General features: G+C 44.7%; 4 non-coding genes across 4 annotated transcripts; all 4 read right to left on the bottom strand.

Moving 5' to 3' along the window:
- Positions 1-988: 988 nt before the first annotated feature.
- On the bottom strand, positions 989-1,059 carry trnag-gcc (transfer RNA glycine (anticodon GCC)). The gene has a single exon. It is a non-coding gene; the product is annotated as a tRNA-Gly (tRNA).
- A 10,365-nt stretch (positions 1,060-11,424) lies between these two features.
- Positions 11,425-11,498, bottom strand: trnai-gau (transfer RNA isoleucine (anticodon GAU)). The gene has a single exon. It is a non-coding gene; the product is annotated as a tRNA-Ile (tRNA).
- A 3,745-nt stretch (positions 11,499-15,243) lies between these two features.
- Positions 15,244-15,360, bottom strand: LOC138229542 (U5 spliceosomal RNA). Its single transcript, XR_011185952.1, has one exon. It is a non-coding gene; the product is annotated as a U5 spliceosomal RNA (small nuclear RNA).
- Positions 15,361-20,488: 5,128 nt separating this feature from the next.
- On the bottom strand, positions 20,489-20,560 carry trnag-ucc (transfer RNA glycine (anticodon UCC)). Its single transcript has one exon. It is a non-coding gene; the product is annotated as a tRNA-Gly (tRNA).
- Between the last annotated feature and the right edge of the window lie 1,020 nt (positions 20,561-21,580).

The raw sequence follows: 21,580 nt of genomic DNA, 5'->3' as shown, positions 1-21,580 counted from the left end.
GTCATTTAATGTGACACTCGATGTAGAACTGGAGCCTCACATATGCAAATGGTGAGGCTCCAGTTCGACACCCAGTTCGACACCACTTTACAGTATATGACAAAAGCATGGCAGACTGTGCCGGACCGGCAGATAACTTCCGCTTATTTTTACCATATTAAACATTGGAAATCCTCCCACTTGTATTTGTGACACTTGATTTTGGCTCCACCTAAGACACTCTTAAATCTTCAAACACTTTTCTCTTCTCCCGCAACACTCTTGTCTGTCGGCACTACGTGGCAGCGTTGCATGACAACCCCTCTCACCACGGAAAGGAACCTAACAGCTTTGGTAAGAGAGGAGAAAAGGACCTGGCCAGTATGGGGCTCGAACCCGTGACCTTGGCATTATTAGCACCACGCTCGAACCAACTGAGCTAACCGGCCTCACAACAGTGCTCCTCTCTGTGCTGCAAAAAATCGAACTCAGGGAATTTCTTTTGTCCTCCTTTGAATAGAAAGCCGTGTAATTCAGTGTTTGGGCTTTCTCGTGCAGTTTTTATGGTTCTTGTAACCCAAATCCTACACTGGCCTGAAGTGCCCCCCCATTTCACAGCATTTTTCAGCTGATTTAAAATGTACCTAAAGGAGAAGCATTATTGAAGACCATCAATTACCAAGAGCTTTTGTCAAAGGTTTTGGTGGTCATTTTGAATGACCACAGAGCGCTGTGACCTCGGTTTTACATCTCATCCAAAAGACAGCGCCCTTTTACAACACAGCATCTCCGTCACTATACTGGGGCATTGGGACCCGCACAGACCTCAGGGTGAGCGCCCCACCGCCGGCACCATTAACACCGCTTCCAGCTGGAAGCTTTGTTTTTCCCTGTAGCTCACCCTCATCCGGGTACTGACCTGGCTCACACCTGCTTAGCTTCAGTGGGTTTTTTGAGTTGCGAGTTGCAAGGGGATGCAAGTGATGGAGCCGCTCGCTGCAAAAGCCACTGCATTGGCCGGGAATCGAACCCGAGCCTCCCGCGTGGCAGGCGAGAATTCTACCACTGAACCACCAATGCTCAGTGCCTGGGTCTTCAAAAAAGACGCTTTTTTGGTGCTCTGTGCAAAACGCGTCGACATCTGCTTCCAGCTGCAAAATGCCATTCGCGGACGCTGAAGAACTTATTTCCAAGGCAGCGGGTACAAGCGATTGGGCGTTTTAAAACCACCAGGAACAGCAAAGAGGCGCGCTTCTTTGCTTGCGCCGAAACACACCGACTGGAGGCGGATAACGTAGTCGGCAGGATTACGAACCTGCGCGGGGAGACCCCAATGGATTTCTAGTCCATCGCCTTAACCACTCGGCCACGACTACAGCAAGCCCCACTGCCGCTGCGTTCTTGCTACAATCTTACCTGGATCGCGAGGCGCCGGCGGAAGCCTATTTCAAAGTCGTTCTCCGTTTCAAAAAAACATTTCCAAAATACAAGCCTTGCAGACAGACACGCCTCAGAGGACTTAAGGGTGGCTTCATGTCGGAATGATAAAGTCTCCCCGTCCGGACATGAAAATGCCACTTTGTTACACACAAAAAAAGAATCAACAACAGAGAAATGCCCACAAGCATTTGAAAAGCCGCACCACGTCGCACTTGAAATAGCTCTTACATTAGTGGTAGACGCAGGAATCGCCTTTTTATTTACGCTCTTACCAACGCGATGGAAAGCAAAACAAAGCAAAGCAGAGCAAAACAAAACGAACAAACGAAAACCTTGCGTATAACGCCGTTACGTGCCCAAGCGGAATTGTACATCATCCTAGCACTGCACCCCGGGGCGTACGGTATATGGGAACGAGCACACGCCACGAATCGTCTCGAATCACTCCCTACAGCTGTAAGGCGCCTTGAAGCGTGCACCCCCAACATTCTTCTTTGCGCATGTGTGAAAGGTAAACTCTTGAGCAAACTCTGAACCAGCTCTAAGGAAACTAATCCGATTAAACGTTACTTTGACTCATCCTTTAAGGGACCCTTGTTAATTGGAGAAATCAATGATTTCTAATGAATTCTGTATGCGTTAAAAGTCAGCTATACACAGTATAGCTGCTCATGATGTTTCCCGAGCCGAAACACAGTGCGTTTTTCCAAGCCATCTGACAAAGCCCGCCCACTGAAAACTGCAGCAGATCGTGTAAAGACGTTCAACTTTGTAACTAATGCACGCACAGGAAGCAGAATAAATTCCTCTTTTCAAACTGTCAAAGGTTTGCTTTGCGAACCCTGCAGGACATCGCACAATCTCTTTTGAACGGGGACAAACGATTTCTTATGGGGCGCAGTAAGTACAGACGTTTAAAAAGCTCCACTCATGCCGACGATGCAGCATGAAGGAGCGCAACCTAACGTTTGACAGACAAAAGCCGGGCGCCGCTACGAGCAATATGAAATCAAACTGACAGCACATTGCGTTTCCCGCTGACTCAAAAGTGATCTCGACAGACGCTGTTCTCTGCATAAAGCCGAAAGAGCTAAAGAGCGTTTCTGTTGAGACGTAACAAGTTCGTTTCTTTCTACCATGATGTCACCACGACAAAATCTGTCTTTAAACACCTTGCTCTCGCTTTCGCTTTCGCCGATTGTATTGCAAGCCCGCGGAAGCTGGTGTAGTGTGCTCTCACGAGGCACCAGTTCTGTAGAGTTTGGGCATTTACGGGGACAATTATTAATTGTAGCCAAAAATTATTTTTGTGTAAGTCACAAAAATAATTATTTTAATGGCTTTAGAATCCAACTATGCGATATAACTCAAACAACGCACACACACAGGTACTAATATACGAGGATACATTTATTAATACATAGAATATGCATGTAAACCTAACAGATCTTATCGAGAGGGTTATCAGAATACAAAAGGTATATATTCATTCAGTTACAAAGAGTTACATATATCAAGAGGACATACGTTCAGTATATCATTCATCTAGACCGTTTCATAATTGAACTTGATTACAACTTCTACATTAGATACTCAAAACAAGTACATAACTCTTAGGAATTAAACTGATATCAACTGGTTGGGATAACAATGGAATTCTCGAGCTGTAATGCAGTGAAGTTGAATACTCATCCAATCTCTCGGGATTCAGATCTCCTGTGGGCACAAAGGAACAGTTGCAGGCTGTTGCTGTCCAATCCGCACTCTCTGGCTAGGTGCCAGGCTGTGCTGTGCTGCTTGCGACGGTGCGCTGCTGATGCTCACTGACCGGCTAGTTAGTGTTGGCTTTAACTAGCAAAGTTTGTGCACAGGAGAAAAGATGACTGTGGGTCCCAGCAGGTCAGGAAGAGGACCGATTCGTTCCTGATGAAGCGCTTGTTCTGAATAGTGATTCAGCTGTCCACAGTTCTGACCTGTTCATGAGGTTTGCTGCTGATGCTAACCTCGGGTGGATCCTCTGGTTACTCGTGGCAACCTCCGCTCTCGACTTTTAGAACAGAGGAAAGTACTGGCACTCAGACGCACTGGCCGTTCCGTGGTTGTCCGGGCTGAGTCTCAGGATGGTCAAGAGGCGCGCTGTGAGAATGTCCTGCCCTTGGGAGCCTTCTGCTCCTGGGCCGTCCTGCCATGGATTTGTCTTGCACCCCTGGAATTCTCCTTAGAATTCTCCTACTGGAATAGTCCTACTAGTTCTCCTTCTCCAGGCTCTCTGTTGCCTGTTTTTACCTGGAGGAACTTCAGCTTGTCATTGGCTGAAAGTTTAATGGGCATCAGAGTCCCACATGGGTTACATGGCCCTACCAATCCCTGACTGGTTGATCAAGGTGAGATATGAGTCACTTACTCCTGACACCTAGGAATGCAATCCAGATGTCCATCTGGCACTCCCTAGACAGATAGGCGCCAATGGATGACCATTGATCATGATAGCCAGGCTCAGCTAAGTGCATCCCCATTTGGGAGCTGTCCCTTATCAAAAGAAAACATCTTTAAATCAGCCTGCATGAATAGTTTCTCTGTGGTGCAGCCACAGAGATGAAGAGAGAGATGGGGCCTCATTTGGGAAAGCACAGCAACACTTAATTCTGTCTTATTAACAAGCATTGCCTCTACATATCCCCCCTTTTTGAAGGTCACGAGGTCCTGAGGCGTTGTTGCCTTCAAAACAAAACAGAGTTAAGTGATGTCCCTTGTCATTAGAACATTAACCTTAAATGTCCACATTACTCCTCGAGAATTCATACCGGAACCAGCATTGGGAACAAACAGGATGAATAACATCTGGAGTATGTATAAACAAGGTAGGAGACATCATCTCAGTCTAGGCATTACAAATCAGGAAGTTCACTGTCAGTATCTGATACCTCTGTAGGCAGATATTTGGGGAAGAGGTAACTTCCTTTCTTTTGAAATGCTACCTTTGACTCATTCGTGCTACCCGGAGTACATCTTGATGTAAGAGTACAGCATTCAGAGTACATTGTCAGTCATGATCCAGCTTCCCAGCACCAGTGTTACAATAACACCGGTTCCTGTTCCCAGCCCCCCTGATGAACCATGACACCTGTGTTGGGCACCTGCCAGGGTGGTTTGGAGGTTTGTTCCATTAAAGCAAACTAACTACCTGTACATCTTCAGGGCTTACTGTTTCTTGGATTTCTATCCAATTCAATAGTGTGGCACCTGAAGGCATCCACGACCTCAAGTTTGGTCTTATGTTGTCTGGTTGCAGACCGTACAGTGTTAAGTTACCATGCTGTACTATGGCCTCCTTGGGAACTTGCAGGAAACTGTTGGTTAGGTAGCTGCATTGTGGTAGCTGTATCATGCCTGTCACAAGTTATAGTGACAGTTAAATGTGGTGTGCTGACCAGCCATTTACTTCCCATCTGCTCTTCATGGGGTTCATTAACCTCCCTCTGCTCGTTAGTAGCTTTACACCCTTCATTGGTGGATCAGTTAGACACAGCCAATGGATAGCTTTGGTAGCCATACCCATCTCAAGATTTGGAACCGAATTCAATCTTGGATTGCCTTCTGGGTGAGCTATGAGCAATGGGTTTAATGTCACATACTCCTCTACTGAGAAGAGTGAAATCAAGTGGGTTAGGATTTGTGCTATGGCTAGACTGGCTACAGTGGCACTAAGCTCCCTTAACAGGTCTTGTGTCAACATTCTGGCCTGTTGCACACAAGCATAAACCCACTGTATAACACCAACAATCATGTCCACTAGGTGGGGGATAAGATTCAACCCTGTTGCATAGGAAGTTGCCTGTAGGGTTTTCCCTAAGCTTTCCAACTTTTGCTGCTGTTGATACAGTCTGTCACTACCCTCTGGCACCTCTGACACCTGCCTTCTTGGGGCAGTCAGGGTGAGAGTGCCAGTAGCACACAAACCTACCAGAAATAGCAAACACACAACAGTGGCGGCAGCAATCAGTCCTCCCAAAAGTCTTTTCGGGTGGCTGATCCCAGTCATCTCCTTCTGAGTGACTGTCCCCTTTCTAAGCTGGCGCAGCATGTACATGGTCTCTTTCTCAGTATGCCATGTGGCATCTTGGGCACCAACATCCTGGAAATCTGAGGAGATCTGACGCAGCTGCTGATGCTGCTCCTCCATTTCCAGGACATCTGCTTTTTCGATTTGTTCATGCCTGTGCTCTAGGAACCCTGCAGGGGGTGGTGCAGCGGTGGAGCATGCCTGACCCTTGGCTTAGTGGTTATCTGGAGCACCTGAGGGATCTGGGATTGTTACTCCATTCTCACTGTTCAGGTCCACCCTGCACACTTCCTGATTGAGGAATCCCTCTATCGGCATGTTTACAATCGTTCGCTGGACGTGGGTGTAGGACACCTGCTCGCTCCCCCCTTCCCTCTCTAGGGGTTCAGGGAGCTGCCCCAGCACTGGGATAGCTAGTTCACTGTCTTCGAACTCACCATCACCCACCAGGCCCATGTCAGTGCAGGCGGGGATTCTGACACCCCCCTTTTCCATGTTCTGCACTAACAGTCGGGTGGCTTGCCCATCCAGCTCCAGTCTGGCTGAACCACTGTTGGTCAGACTCAGACTGACAAACTGAGCTGGTGGCTGTAAGAAAACCGGCTTGGCTTTCATTCCCTGTCCCTTCTGGGGGACTGGGTGTATTGGCAACCCTGCCGTTGAGGCAGGAACAATCAGGTCAATCTCACTCAATACCTGGTAGTTGTGAGAAATAATGTTACCTGACTGCAGGTTCCCTGGGTCACAGCAGAGGGAATCTCTGTGAATCTCTCTCAAATTCCTCAAATTATCATATTCCCGCCCCTTATGCAAAACCAAATCCTCCTCCCATCCCAGTTTATCCTCGTTATTATAAACCACAAAACCACAAAAGTAACACCACAGCATTTCGCAATCACGCATTTTTTTCCAATCATGCAAAGTACAGTAATTTTTGAGAATCGATTCACCATGCCTTTCACATGCTCATAAAAGAGGTTGATTTAGGAACATAAACATATTACCGTATGCAAACTGTACTGTATACAGTTTGTATATGTATATGTATATGTATATTTAATGTCTTAACTGTGCCCGTTTAAGTATTGAATATTTATATGGAATTTTACCACTGAAGGGAAATCTTAGTGCCTGAGCATAAAAAGAATAGGAGCATACTGGAACACGTGTGAAGGCCATAAACGATATTAATTTTGGAACATAAACATACAGTATATGGCTGGTCTCGGTACTTTAAAGAAAACATACACGAAACATGGTTTCATTATGACCAGAATCGGTCTTGAGATATTTTTAACTTGATTTACAGTATTTGAGAGGTATGTCTTGACACCGATACTACGTAAATACTCCTCACGTATATGTTTCTAGGTTTATATTATGCATTTCATACGGTCAAATTGCTTTTGAGCAACTGATAAGAAGCGCGAAACGGTATGCCCAGGGCGTTTTAGTTTTCGTTTTGTTTTAATGCAGTGCAGTGGATTGATTAGAGATATCAAGTACATACAAGTCATTTTTTAAATGTTGTAGTTCGTCTTGTAAAAATGTTACGAGTACATCATCTGTCAACAATTACACAGGTTCTGTTTCCATATTGCGGTTTTTGGTTACGTAATATTATTTTCTAATTTCACGTTGTGAATATATGATTTGGGCAAACAGAGCCGCAAAGAAGTATATTATGGGTTGTTGTTGTTTTTTTGCAGTTTTATCTAAAATAAGCGATGCTTAAACCTTTGTCTGATTCTTGTGAAACTATCCACACGACAGTTACCTAGGAGTTGACTTCAGTGATGTCACTGATGGGATGTTTCTAAAAATCCATCCTCTGTAAAACATCTTCTCTAGTTGTTCTGCATATGTATTCGCTAATGAAGCTGTGTTTTTCTGAGCCTGGTTCTCAACATTTCTGTATGAACCAGCTTAGAGGGCTAAAGACAGCTTGTGTTTAAATTGAGTGTAAGGTAATTTATGCTTCTAAAGTCATGGTCAGCATTTATTATTGTACTGTGCTGTAAACTTCTTCTGTGCCTAATTACATTATTTTATAGTCGATAATGTTTCTGTAGTGCTTTTTCAGCCCTCAGCATGTGTCTGCGCTGGTGGTGCTGTGGGTTAGGTTCCTGACTCCTATGTCACATGGTCTGTGGTTGAATCTCATGGAACTATGACTTTAATTTTTAACAAACATTTCTTTGAAAAAATGAAACATTTCCCTTGGTCAGAGATTAAATAAAACCTCACTCGCATCAAAACAAATTTATATTTCTAAATATCACAACATGATCGAATTTACGTCTTTTTAATAACAATGAATAGTCACCTATGCGTTACAAAATAAACATTTATATTGATTTGAATTGCGTTTTGATTTAAATCGTAAACGCGTGTTTAAATATATGTGTTTAAAGGCGATATACTGTATAAAAGCGCTGATTCTTATGGAATGTGTTCGGCCGGGGATTCAAAAAAAATATTTTTTTTAATCGCGTATCTAAGGAAAATTGCAGTATAACTTTGTTCATGCACAAACAGTGGCATGTTACATTATAATTTGGGTGTCTCCTCTTGCCAGAAAGCTCTAAATTGCATTTTGAGTGCGGTTTTTGACTTTTTCTAAATTGCAACCCATAAATAAAGCTGATACAGTTTAGACTTACTGTATTCTAAACTGTATTACAACATCACATTGGACAATGCAACGTAAATTGCAAAAATGCACTTGGAATCTATCCTAGCCCTACTATGAAAATTATTTAAACTGCGACACTTATCATTCATCTTTAAATAAACTTTATTTTATATAGCGTTTTAAGCGAATAGGTAATTAGATTGCTCATAAACCTAATCGCTTTTTCTACATAAACACAGCGTGATTGCTCTCTGAAAATGGTTTTTTCTTTATATTTAGGCTCAGATTTCAACTATAGATCGTATTATTATGAACTTTCTTGGAAAAATGTCTTTTATGTAAACCATGTTTGCTATTAATTCATTTAGGGCTAAAATACGTTCATTGTCTTCCAATCGAGTCGAGTTGACATTGGAAGCTTGCCACGCCCGGACTGTTACACCAACGCATTAGCATGTTGAAGCGATTTCATTGAGGAGGCCATCTACTAGTTAACACTGTACTTCCTACTTTGAAAATACCTGTGAAATTGGTTTAATTCGTCACAGCCAGCACTCCGGCAGAGAGGGGGGTTGTACTCGTTAATGTCTGATGACATACAAGTGGAAAGATTACAGATTTTAACCGTCTTTTTTCTGAACCAGGGAAAATCTGATCATGTTTCTCTATAACAATAATAAAAAACTTTATTTTCAATTATTTTACATATCCCGCTTGCACATCGCATGACTTTAATAAATCTATTCTTTATTAATACTAAATAAATAATACTAAAAATACTTCAGCAAATAGGTCACTTGATTTTTGGAATAATTCCAAATAGCACAATGATCCACTGGCATCCCTGAAGTCTGTTTAGTGCATAATCTTCCAAATACAATCACTAAGCAATTATAAGAATTATACCATCCTACTTCTTTGTGATATCCTGTAAAAACTAAACCTATTTTTATAAGGCTTTTACTCAAAAGATTTCCAAACACACAAAGCATTTGTGAAGTACTATAGTATTTCTAAAGGTTACTGGTACAACATCAATCATTAAAGCTTAACAATAAAGTTTAGATTGCTGACTATGGACTAACTACATTAACTAACTGCAATGCAACACTATACATTTTACAAGAATATCTGGTTGAATTCTTGCATTTGTAGCCAATTTAATGCGAGAGAAATAAGCCAATTTAATTATTTCACAAAAAATAATGTGATATAAAATGGATGTTTTTAACTTTATTGTAGTGTTTTAGAAACTAATATGTCTTCAAAAATGGTTGTTTTTCACTCCTAGGAATGAAAGCTGTTGTTATATAATGTTTATTTTCAAATTTTGAAAAATCAAAGGATTCTAGCTTTCTCCCCTTTCAGGCATCGGACACAGAGAACCTCATGGTTTTCCTAAAAATCATTTTTTATGTTCCCTGGTGTTCCAAACTTAGTTTTAATCAATTTTAATTTGTTATTATGTTAAAAACAGGGTAATAAATTTCTAATTGGACTATAAATAATGTCATATTGTCTGCTATAAAACTGATGTTTTCAACTCTATTGTAGAGATTCTAGAATCAACTAATAGAGAATTGAAATAAAAAAGGGCATAAGAAAACATTACCAACAACGACCACAAGATGGAGATATTGTCTAGACATTACCAACAACGACCACAAGATGGAGATATTGTCCAAAGAGGCAAGAAGGGCAAAGCTGCGATAAGGTAAAATCATTTTTTGAAAGAGATTGCTGTCAGAATGCACAACTGAATCCCAAACAGAATCTCTAGTCAAATATGATCATTTGTGAAACAGGCAAATGAGTTTCTCAGGTGCCCATTGCTCATTTTCAGACACATTTATGCAATACTTTCACCATGCGTTGAGCAATAGGGATTAAAGATACCAGAGGTAAGGTTTAAAAGTGATTCTGAGGTGCAACACATCAGCGATACAGCTAGGCATCTGAAATGCGGGGTTTGAGAGCCCTTCAGGGAACACCGTACCCTAAAGGTACCAGAAGTCCACTAGTATAAGCATTAAGTCACTGTCACCCCTGTTACAATGTGATTGCTACATATCTTCATTTCTTTGGTTTTTAAGGAGTAAGAGTGCAGGGGGTCTAAATCTGCGATCCAGTGTGTTGAAGTATTTCACAACACTACCTGTAGCCCGTATGGAAATAAATACTAATTCTGATTATTGCCCTGGGCATGTACCAATAAATCACTGAGCATATATCACTGTGTTGAAGCTAGAGACCTGTATGTAATATTATGGTGCTAAAATGTCATTTTCACATATATTAATGTAATAAATGATTGCTTATGCTTAATAAACAAATCTAATTAAAATAAAAACTTAAGTTTTGTATTTGTCTTGTACCATAGAACATGATTTTCTTTGTATTTCAAGCCCACAAAGTGTCCAAATGATGCACGACATGATATAAGGAAGATTATCACATGAAAAATCGGTATTATCTTTCTCATGAAAATGCATTCCTTTCATTACCTTTTAATTTTTAAAATGAACTCAAGTTGTGTATAATGTAATAATTTAAGTAGAATAGATTCTAATAATATAATGATCCAGTGTGTTGCACTACTTCACTGCTTCACTGTTCTATGCCGTCTGGAAATAAATCCTCAGACTGCTTACTGCCCTGGGCTTGTACCAATAAATTACAGGAGCACATCTATATATCACTGCGTTGAAGCAGGAGACACACAATCACTGCAAACACATCCTAAATACAGTGTTCCAGCACCTTTGACCTCATCCAGAACGTATCATTTCTTGAAAGGGATTGCTGTCTGAATGCACATCTGAATCCCAAACAGAATCTCTAGTAAAATACGATCATTTGTGAAACAGGTAAATGTCTCAGGGGCCCATTCCTCATTCTCAAGACACATGTATGCAGTACGTACACCATGCATTGAGCAAAAGGGATCAAAGACACCACAGGTAAGGTTAGAATTCATTCTGACTATATTCTAAAATATTGGACTCATATTCTTATGATGGCAGACATGATGCTGCGTTTAAAACCGGGGTTAATGGACATTATATGACTGTCAATTCTGTTTTGTTTTGGAGACACTTGGCTGCCTATATGGTACAGTGCAGCGTGAAGGAAACATTTTCCAAAACTGTGTCAGCTCAAAAGTTGTAAGAGAACCTCTCCAGCTGCTTTAACTCTCTTCATTTTTGTCATTTAATTGTCTGTCGGCACTATGTGGCAGCGTTGCATGACAACCCATCTCACCACGGAAAGGAACCTAACAGCTTTGGTAAGAGAGGAGAAAAGGACCTGGCCAGTAAGGGGCTCGAACCCACGACTTTGACGTTATCAGCACCATGCTCTAACCAACTGAGCTAACCGGCCTCACGACAGTGGTCCTCTCTGTGCAGCGCCTTTTACTTCCATTGACAAATGATAGCAATTCGAAGAGAGATCCTTCAGACCAGCAAGCAAACCCACGGCTATTTCGGTTTTCTATCTAGGCAACGTTGGTGTCTGCAATAGCATACATGAAAGCGTGATGCAATTTCTGTGGCTACATTTGTTGCACGTCATGCACAGTAAGAGTGTTTCTAACACCAAATAAAAAGTCAACAATTAGCGATCACGCCTTCTCCTCAGTTAACCCACTGAAACCCTTGCTGTTAACAGTTCTTTACTGCGTGCTTTAAGAACACCTACATAATGTGTCAGTTCTTTCAGCTTTATTCATTAGGTTTTCAAAGGCATAAGTAGAGCACCAGAGGCGCGAACGTAAGATGTGTGGTTATCTGAAGAACTCATTTCCATGGCAGCAGGGCCAAGTGATTCAGCGTATTTATAGTACCAGGAATGGAGAAGCGGCACTTCGCCTTTGCCGGGGAGGCACAAGGATACGTGTGGCAGACGCCATAGTCGGCAGGATTCAAACCTGTGCAGGGAGTTCGCAACGGATTTCAAGTCCATCGCCTTAAACACACGGCCACGACTACAGCAAGCTCACCCCCGCCGCATTCCTCCTATAATCTAACACAGAGTGCGAGGTGGCTGCGGAAACTTTTTCAAAGTCGCTCTCCGTTAAAAAAAAATAAATACCTTTGACAAAATACGTGCCGGCAGACAGACATGCCTCAGAGGGTTTAAGGCTGGCTTCACGTTCAAATGATAAAGTCTCCCCGTCCGGATGTCAAAATGGAACTTTGGCAGACAGAAAAAACATCAACAAACCACAAATGTGGACAAGGATTTTACAAGCTGCACCACACTGCACTTTCCAAAGCATTTACATTCCTGTTAGACGCAGGAATTGCCTTTGATTTGCGCGCTTACGAACGCCATGGAAAACGAAACAAAACTAAAGCCCTCAGCTCTTGCACTTGATTATAATGCCATTACGTGTCGAAGCAGGAATTTACGTCATCCTACCACTGCAACACGGGAAATAGAGGGAAATTAGCACACGCTACGAATCGTCTCAATCACTCCCTAGAGTCGTAAGGCGCATTGAAGGGTGCACCCCCATCATTAATCGTTGTGCCTCTGTGAAAGGAAAGCTCTTGAGCAGTCTTTGAAACAGCTCGGATGAAACACTTGATTGCTTCCATGTGCATCTGGAGTCCATTTCTTATTTTCACTTCACGCCGCCCAAAGCATTTCTAAAACAGGAGATTCGCATTTGGGAATGCGCCCTGCCCTACAAATAAAACAGGTCTACGGGTCTGAAACCTGCTCCACGGAAAACAGCTCTGTTGCGCATTTGATCAAAGGGAGAGTCGCTGTTCTTACTTTTTGATGACATAACACCCAAAGGGGCTTCTTTGGAGCTGGATTCCAACCAGCATCCTAAAGTTTCTTGGCGGTATCCTTTACAGTCCTCTGTTCGGTCGACAAGGACAGAAGGGGGCAGCTTTCCTCACACATACAGTGCAATGTACTGTACTGTTCCCGTTCATTGAATTCGCAGTTCTGCATCAGACCTCTAACTCGTTACATTAGCTTGGATTTAAGCCACGAAGCAGGCTTCTACTGTATAAACGTCTAGAGGAATCACAAACTATTTGAGAGGCCATCATCCCAGGGGGAACTGACAAAGTCTATCCCTAAACACCTAGTGCAGTCTCTCGAGAGACTGTCAAAAATCGCTTTCTCCGTTTGCGTTGCAAGTAAGTGAAAACGCGGTATCAACCCAGAGCCACTTGGCAGCACGGGCATGTAAATACTGTTACTGTCACTGCTCGATACCGACGTTAGGCTACTATACCATGTTCAGCCACCGCTAGAAAATGTACGGCTCTAGTACCGGAGCAAAGAACAGGAGGGCCAACACCGAACGGGCACAAGTGTCAGACAAGGAGAGCGACAAGGATGGGACTCGACCCCATGTGTGCAGAGCACAATGGATTAGCAGTCCATCGCCTTAACCACTCGGCCACCTCGTCAACAAAACTGGGCTGTCCTGACATGGGTTGGCGCACTCCAGTTGATCTTTTTCTTTTTTTTCCCTCATACTCGAGGGTCATTTTCCTGTTCCACATGCGATTTCAACATTTTCCTTGGGAGATGTCAAGCCAGCAAGCCACTACTGTGGTTCAGTGGCCAGTGTGGAGTTCAGTGGCCCTGTTGTACACAGAAAGCACATTGAGCTCCTTGGACATGAAAAGTTCCAGATAAAAGCCATTTGTCATCCTTTCTCTTGGTGTCGATGTTGCTATTGTATGTAAAGGTGGCAACTTGCTCAGCGAGCAGGCGGAGCACACACCGAATGCAGATGTGTCTGAGTGGTGTGTCCAAGTGGCTGCAAAAAGACCGCACTCCCAGGGCGCCGTGGCTTAGTTGGTTAAAGCGCCTGTTTAGTAAACAAGAGATCCTGGGTCTGAATCCCAGTGGTGCCTTTTTTTGTTCTGTGTTCTCGAACAGAACTGGTCATTATGGACAACCGCATACGTCTAGACTTAATTAAATGCAAGTATTCATTTCCTGTCTTGAACGACTTGTTTTTCTTAAAATGGATGCAACTTGCAAAATATGAAATACAAACCTCGCTAATCAGCACTCGCGGCTGGCAAAAAAAAAAGAAGTCAGCAATGTTTTTTTCTTTAACCTTAAGCCTGCTAATGGAGAAGAACCTAGTCGCCATATCACATACATCCGTTTCAACGATAAGAAGGTAACAACTATCCTCACTCCAGTGTAAATCTCACGTTGAGGGCATATTTTTTTCCACTTTACCATGAGTCGGGCACAGCTGCACAGAGGCGAGAGCAGAGCAATGAGGTCACGGGGACAGGGGAGTCACACGCTGGCGGTTTGAACACGCGGAAGATCACTGAGGGATCCACAGTATGTGGACCCTCCGTGCGCCATCATTCCACACTCCAGACTCTGAATCCTGCCATCCGAGTTAAGATCTCGGCGGAACCTGAGGCGCAGTTCTTTCTTAAAACGTAATCTGGTGAGCATTTCTAGAATCGTACTTGTATAGATGCAGCCTTTAATGTGTTGCTAGGTTAAAATTTATGACTTCTTGAACTTCAGTAGGCAACTGCCCTCTTGATTTCGGATTTAATTTCTTTATTACAGGGGCGCTTTTATGATGACAGAGTCATGTTCAGGTACTTTGCTTGATGGAGGAAGCTCATTTCGGACTCTGTGATCTGCTCACCTGGAAAGGTCTGCTGTACTACTACAAGAGAGAAGTAGAGTCTGGAGGAAGGGACAATTTTATGATGCTTTGGAAGGTAATGTTTTTTTTTTCTTTGAAATCGAAATGAATCAGAATATCAGTGCAAAAGACAAACTCTTGGTTTGGTTTAAAGAGATATGATTTTAAAACAGACAAAATGTAGAAAACAGGTGTTTCTCACTTTTGGAAAAGAATGGACCGGGGGTAATATTTTACTAGTTGCAGTGCTAAGCTCACTGGGTTACAGTCCTGCAATGTCACACCAGGGTCAGTGGTGCAATGGATAATGTGTCTGACTATGGATTAGGAGTTTGGAGGTTCGACTCCTGCCTGGCGCTGGTTGTTTTTAAACACATCAGCCTACTCCCTAAGTAGCCTGTGCTACTTACTGCATTGTAAGAGCGATTGTGAGCGGTTTTGTTTTCTCTCTTTGACCAGCCCAGCTGCGCCCCACCCGAAGGCAGGGAAGCACAAAAATTGTATGGAACTCATTCATGCTCCTCTCCATGGAAATCTTTAGTAAAAGGCAAAAGATTTGTACGAGATGAAGAGAAACCAGAGTGCGTGGCTGGACAGCTGCAGGAGCCCAGGCCGCCTTCAAGCCCTCTGCCCTGCCGGTCGTGGTTGGCAATGCACCTGGCCTTACAAACGAGCCAGTGGGGCCCGTTCAGCTCCGGGCTCATCGCCTGCGGCTCTCGGCTTACCTGGCAGGGGAGATACCTTGATCAGCCTGTAGTTGGTGTAGTTGGATTGTTTTCTTGTTTTCTGGAAGCAGTGTTTGTTTTGCAGTTTGAGATGGCAACCTTTGGATCCCGCAAGAATGCTGTACGTTTTGAGCTTTTGGATGACCTCTTCATGGATCGTATGCAGTTAGGCAGAAAAGTGTTACAGAAGGAACTTGGCTTTGAACCTCGGCACTTGGATTTCATCTTCGCTCTCCCAGGTCAGAAAGCATTTGAGGTTGTTTTTTCTACCTATTCTCTGTTTGAACAATGTGTGGATGTGTTTGAGGCAAAAAGAGGGAAAGTTCCTGCCCTTGAGAAGATCAACTTGCAGCCTCTGACACAGAGAGAGAGGAAAACGGTGCATGTTGTTATGTTCTCGGAAATGGCAAAGACGGAGGACATTCACACCTGGCTTAAGCAGTACTGCACAGTCCACCATGGAACTGAGGTTAGAGATGTTGACGGTATAAAAACAGGAGCAAGGACATTCGAGGTTCGCTTGCTACCGGACAATGTAAATGGAGGCTTAAGGCACCTGCCCTCTACAATCCGGCTGGGCGCCTGCAATGGCTATGTTTTTTATGTGGGACAACCAAAGGTGCGTCGGCGCTGTGGTGCTGTGGGACACCTGGCATCGTCCTGCACTGTGAAATGCTGCAAGACCTGTGGCAAACAGGGACATTTAGCCTTTGACTGTTCAATGCTGCCAAAGTGCAATTTATGTGGCTCGGAAGGACACGTTTTTAAGAACTGCCCTCACGCCTACGCCAATAAACTCAAAATGAGAAAGGATGAGGCAGTGCTTGTTTCAGCCAAACCGGCCCGAAAAGCCAAAGCAAACAACAAGTCAAACAAAGAACCCTTGTTGAACAAAGAGTCTCAGCCTCCAGCCAGGATCAGTCCTGCTGTGGCTCCGGGGCCGGTGGAAGAGAAATCCACTACGCTCCCACAACCGCAGACTGCACCAGACAAGCACGAGGGTTTGAAAACCCCAGAGAACAGCGAGGACCCCTCCCCCACTCCTGCTCCTCAGAACGAGGGCCATTGTGGGGCCCCCACCGGTGGAGCGGGTCCAGCGACGATACCCAGGATTCAGCGGAGCTGCTTTTCTCAGACTCTGCAAGTGCTACAGATGCCCTCCTCTCCTCCATCCAGTCCGTCACGGAGGATCTGCAACAGCTGGTGGGTGAGGGGGAAGAGGAGACTGGTGCATCGGCTGCACCCCTTTCCCCTCAGTGCTACCAGGAGCTGGACTTGAGGAAAAGGAAAAATGACTCTGTTTTCTCCCCGAGCGAGGAGGAAGGAGAGCATGGCGATAGGGACAGCTGGAACCCCTCCACCCCTCCTTCTACCCCCTTCCTTGAAATGGACTCCGTGAACGCTTTTACTGCTGCCACCCTGATGAAGGCTCATTCAGAGGATGGCTGGCAGGAAATTGGTAAGAAGAAAAAGAAAAAGAGAAGGTAACAGGTGAGACCGAAGAGAAATGTGTTTTGTAAAGACTGGTTCCACTTTCTTATGTAATATGGCTCTAAACATAATTTCTCTTAACACCAGAGGTATCAATGACAGAGTTAAATGCCAGTGTGTCTTTGATTACCTCCAGCAGAGAGAGGGAGATGTGTTGATGTTGCAGGAGTGTGCTTTAGCCTATCAAGAGAGGTATAAAAGCTTTGAAGATAGGTGGGATAAAGGGCCTTCTGTTTGGTCAGGGGACAATAACAACAGAGCCTCTGGCGTGGCCATTCTTTTCAAAGGATGGGCTTTCAAATTGAAAAGTATTCAGAGGGTCATAGATGGCAGGTTGCTGTGTGTGGATGTGGAATGGGGGACCGTTAACCTGCGGCTAATCAATGTGTATTGTCCTACTGACGTGGGAGGAAGGGTGGAGCTACTCAAGGCACTCTCTCCCCTATTGTTAAGTAGCACAGACGTGATAGTGGGAGGGGATTTTAATTGTATCTTAGAGCACACAGACAGGCAGTCTAGCTCTCCGATAAAATTGGATTCCAGCTCACTGGCCCTGCAAAACTTAGTTCAAGACTTTAAACTCTCAGACACATATAGATGTATATATCCCACAACAGCAGGATATAAATGGTCAGGGAGGAATAGCAGCTCCAGAATTGACTATTGCTTTGTCTCAGAGAGAGTGAAAGTTGTTGGGGTCACTCTTCAGCCTGTCTTCTTCTCAGATCATCAAGCTTTAGGGTGTAGAGTGGAACTCAAGGGCGGGACTGTCTTTGGCCCAGGCCTCTGGAAACTCAACACTAAGCTGCTAGAGAACGAGGGGGTAGTATCCCGCTACAAGGAGAAACTATCACAGTGGCTGTCCTTGCAGTGTCTGTACGGGTCAGTAGGAGAGTGGTGGGAGGAGGTGAAGATGAGGACAAAGGCCTTTTTCATGGCTGAGGGAAGGAAGGCTGCTGCCAGACGGAGAGGAGTGCTAGCCAGGAAACAGAGGCAGCTGCAGCGTCTCTACACGATGCTGCACAGTGGCTTCGCTGTGCTCGAGGATATCACCCTTTTTAAAAAGGACATCCGGAGCATAGCCGAAGAAAGTAGTCGAGGAGTGCTGTTAAGAAGCAGAGTGCAGTTCTTGGAAGAAAATGAGAAGTGTACTCGCTTCTTTTTCAGGAAAGTGGTAGGCTCCAAGTCTGTCATGGAAAGTGTAGTTGATGAGGAGGGACGAGAGAGAACAGAGCCGAGTGCTATCCTCTCCTGCACCAAGGCCTTCTACTCAAGACTGTACAGCTCTACAGAGGTAAAGGATGAAGAAATTCATTTTTTTACCTCAAAGCTAGAAAACGTTTTGAGTGAAGAAGATAGGGAAGTACTTGAGAGGGATTTGACAATAGAAGAGCTGAGACAGGCTATGGAGAGCTTACAGAAGAGGAAAACTCCGGGTGCTGACGGGCTCCCTAAAGAATTTTATTGCACCTTTTGGGATCTGCTTCAGGATCCGCTACTGCTCCTATTCGAGCGAAGCTATAAGACAGAATTGCTGCCTGACTCCTTAAGAGAAGGCACTATCTCTCTCTTGTTTAAGAAAGGAGCAAAGAATGACATAAAGAACTGGAGACCCCTCAGCCTGTTAGGCGTGGACACTAAGATCCTGTCCAAAGCCCTTTTCCTGCGCCTACAAAATGTAGTGGCCTCACTGGTAGGGAAAGAACAGACTTGTGGGATAGCAGGACGCCTGATGAGCGACAACCTGGCCTTGTTGAGGGATGTCTGTCTGTACTCAGAGGATCGCTCCCTCCCTCTGTGCATTTTAGGTGTAGACCTAGAAAAGGCCTTTGACCGCCTAAACCGGCAGTACTTAACATTGGTACTTGAGCACATGAATTTTTGCCCCATCATGAGAAAGTGGATTAACCTGCTGTACACAGGTAGCAACAGCAGAGTAATGGTTAATGGCAATAGATCACACCCCTTTGAAGTCTGTTCAGAGGTGAGGCAGGCCTGCCCATTATCCCCCTTGTTATTCGTTTTGGCTATGGAGCCCTTAGCCTGTGCCTTGCGCCAGGATCAGGCCATTAATGGGATACCAGTGCCTGGAAGTGGGGGAGGAGAGGTAAAGACATCTCTATACATGGATGACCCTGCTCCTCTCTGACAATGCCTCAATTAGCAGAGCTCTGCAGTGCTGTGATCATTTCTCTTTGGCTTCATCCGCAAAAATTAACAAATCTAAGAGTGAGATTTTTTATCAGAACTGGAGGGAGCCAAAAGAAGGACATGATCTCAGGCTGCAAGAGAAGAGAATTAATTTACAGGTGCCATTCCCCGGCATTGTGGCCATTGTCGGTGCTCACACGCGATAAGATAAGGCGGAGGAGAGTGGGGCATGCCCAGCGGCAGACATTCAAGGAGGGGGCAGTGCGAGGTGAGGTGAGGTGAGGTGCGACACCCCGGAGCCCCGACGCAGCTAATGCGGAGCACTTGTTGGACTGGCATCGAAAGGACGTGTGCGCACGGAGCGAGCCTTCCCTGCGGCGGAGCGCGGGAACTTTCTCCCCCCCTCCCGCTGCAGGAGTTGTGTGCGCTGCAGCGGTGCCGAGAGAAAAGCACAGAAGGCAGCAGGCTCTGGAGAGCAGGTAAGAGATGGAGCCTTGTGGGCAGGCGAGCAGGCCCGTTTTTTGGAAATTGCTGAAAAGGTTTGTTCGGTGTGTGGCAGGCGCACGTCGCGAGCTTGCGTGGCGATCTGCCGGTCTGGAGTTATGCAAATGAGGCCGAATTGCATCCCGGGACATGCTGCGAATGCGCAACGGTGACTGCAGATGTGTAGGAAACGGTGCGCTCGTTTTCTTGTTTTGCCCACACTTTTGAGTGTTAGTGTGGCGTGTGAGTGTGCGAAAGAGTGGGCCCAGCAGGAGGCGGTGGCGTGCAGGGCGAGGAGGTGGCCTAGGCTGCGCAATTTGTGCTGTGGGTGCGGGCCTCTTGCAACTTGGTTTATTTGGTTTATTTATGGTTCGCATAAATAAAACCGGAAAAGAGGAATTTATTCTGCTTCCTGTGCGTGCAGTAGTTACAAAGTTGAACGTCTTTACACGATCTGCTGCAGTTTTCAGTGGGCAGGCTTTGTCAGATGGCTTGGAAAAACGCACTGTGTTTCGGCTCGGGAAACATCATGAGCAGTGTCCTGCATGTTTTCTGTGTAAAGCTGTCTTTTAACGCATACAGAATTCATTCGAAATCATTGATTTCTCCAATTAACAAGGGTCGCTTTTTGAACCTGCCAGAAGCATTCTTTCAATGTAACAGATTTACTCCGGGGAAAGGCAGCATGACATTGAGAGTAGCTCAAGCTTTCAGCACCCGTATCGGACTGCGTGTATGCAGACACCGCTCAGAATCCCCTGTAAGATTCTCCTTCAATTCTGTTTTGCATTCCGTTTTTCAAAAGGCTGCGCTTTGCTAGTCACAATCCAAGGCTCATGACAGCATTTGAAACCAATCGCCACTGCGTTGGCCGGGAATCGAACCCGGGTTAACTGCTTGGAAGGCAGCTATGCTCACCACTATATCACCAACGCACGCCAACAGGTGCCCTGCAGGACACCACCAGAGAATGCTCACGATTTCGGAAGCTGTCTCCGGGACATGGTGATTCCACACATCCTGAATAAATCATGATATTGTTAGTTGCTGTAGCTAGACGTTCAAATGAGTTTCATGGCCAGATGGACTGTTTCCTCCAGCGGTATAGTATTGCAGTGAGACAGCACGATGCCTGCAAGACTGTCACGCTAAACGCCACAGATTGTGTTTGTGTTGGACAGTTGGACCCTACAGTTGGACCCTCGTCGACAACCTGAATAGCTTATTCAGAAGCAGTGCTGGACCGGGAACGAACCAGCTTCTTCCCAGGCACAAGAGTGACTTGTGAGGACTGCGCGCCGCAGTCAGATTCCTCCGCCCGTCCTACTCCGAGCTGCACCTTGACTGGTTGGCCGGTAGCCAGAGGACGCCGGGACAATGCCCATTGGACAACCGCTGGAACAGAGGCTGCAACAGAGCCTGTCAGCTGGTTTGGTGTTCGTGCCGGGAAATTCCAAATCCATACACAGTGGATAAGTAAACCCCATGTTCTACATTGCGTCTCGAGAATTTAATTGTACCTCAACACAAGTTGTTATCAATTTAATTCATGAGTAATGTATTTACTTCCGAGTTTAGAGTAACAGTGGGTAATAACACTGATTAGCGATTTGGTAACCGAACGATATATATTGACATATATTCTCTGTTGTGTATCTCTTTGTGTTTGCATCTCTTCGGGATTATATACCTTGTATATTGATAACCCTCACAGTAAGGTCTGCCACTCGTATCCAGGCAGACTAGTATATGTTTGGTGCACAATTTATATTAATAAATGTATCTAGTGTATTGAACCCCTGTGTGTGCGTTGTTAGTTGTTCTGACGATTGATTTTCTAAAAGCCCCAACGAACAACCTTGTGATTACTGCTACAATTAATAATTGTCTCAGTAAACCCATCAAACCATTACATTTAATGGCGTCCCTGGGTGGGTGAGTTTAGAATGAAATGA

Source organism: Lepisosteus oculatus, unplaced genomic scaffold, assembly GCF_040954835.1.
Source record: "Lepisosteus oculatus isolate fLepOcu1 unplaced genomic scaffold, fLepOcu1.hap2 HAP2_SCAFFOLD_45, whole genome shotgun sequence".
In the NCBI taxonomy this organism is placed as follows: domain Eukaryota; kingdom Metazoa; phylum Chordata; class Actinopteri; order Semionotiformes; family Lepisosteidae; genus Lepisosteus; species Lepisosteus oculatus.
Note: the sequence above shows the minus strand (reverse complement) of the source record. Positions and strands in the feature narration are given on the sequence as shown.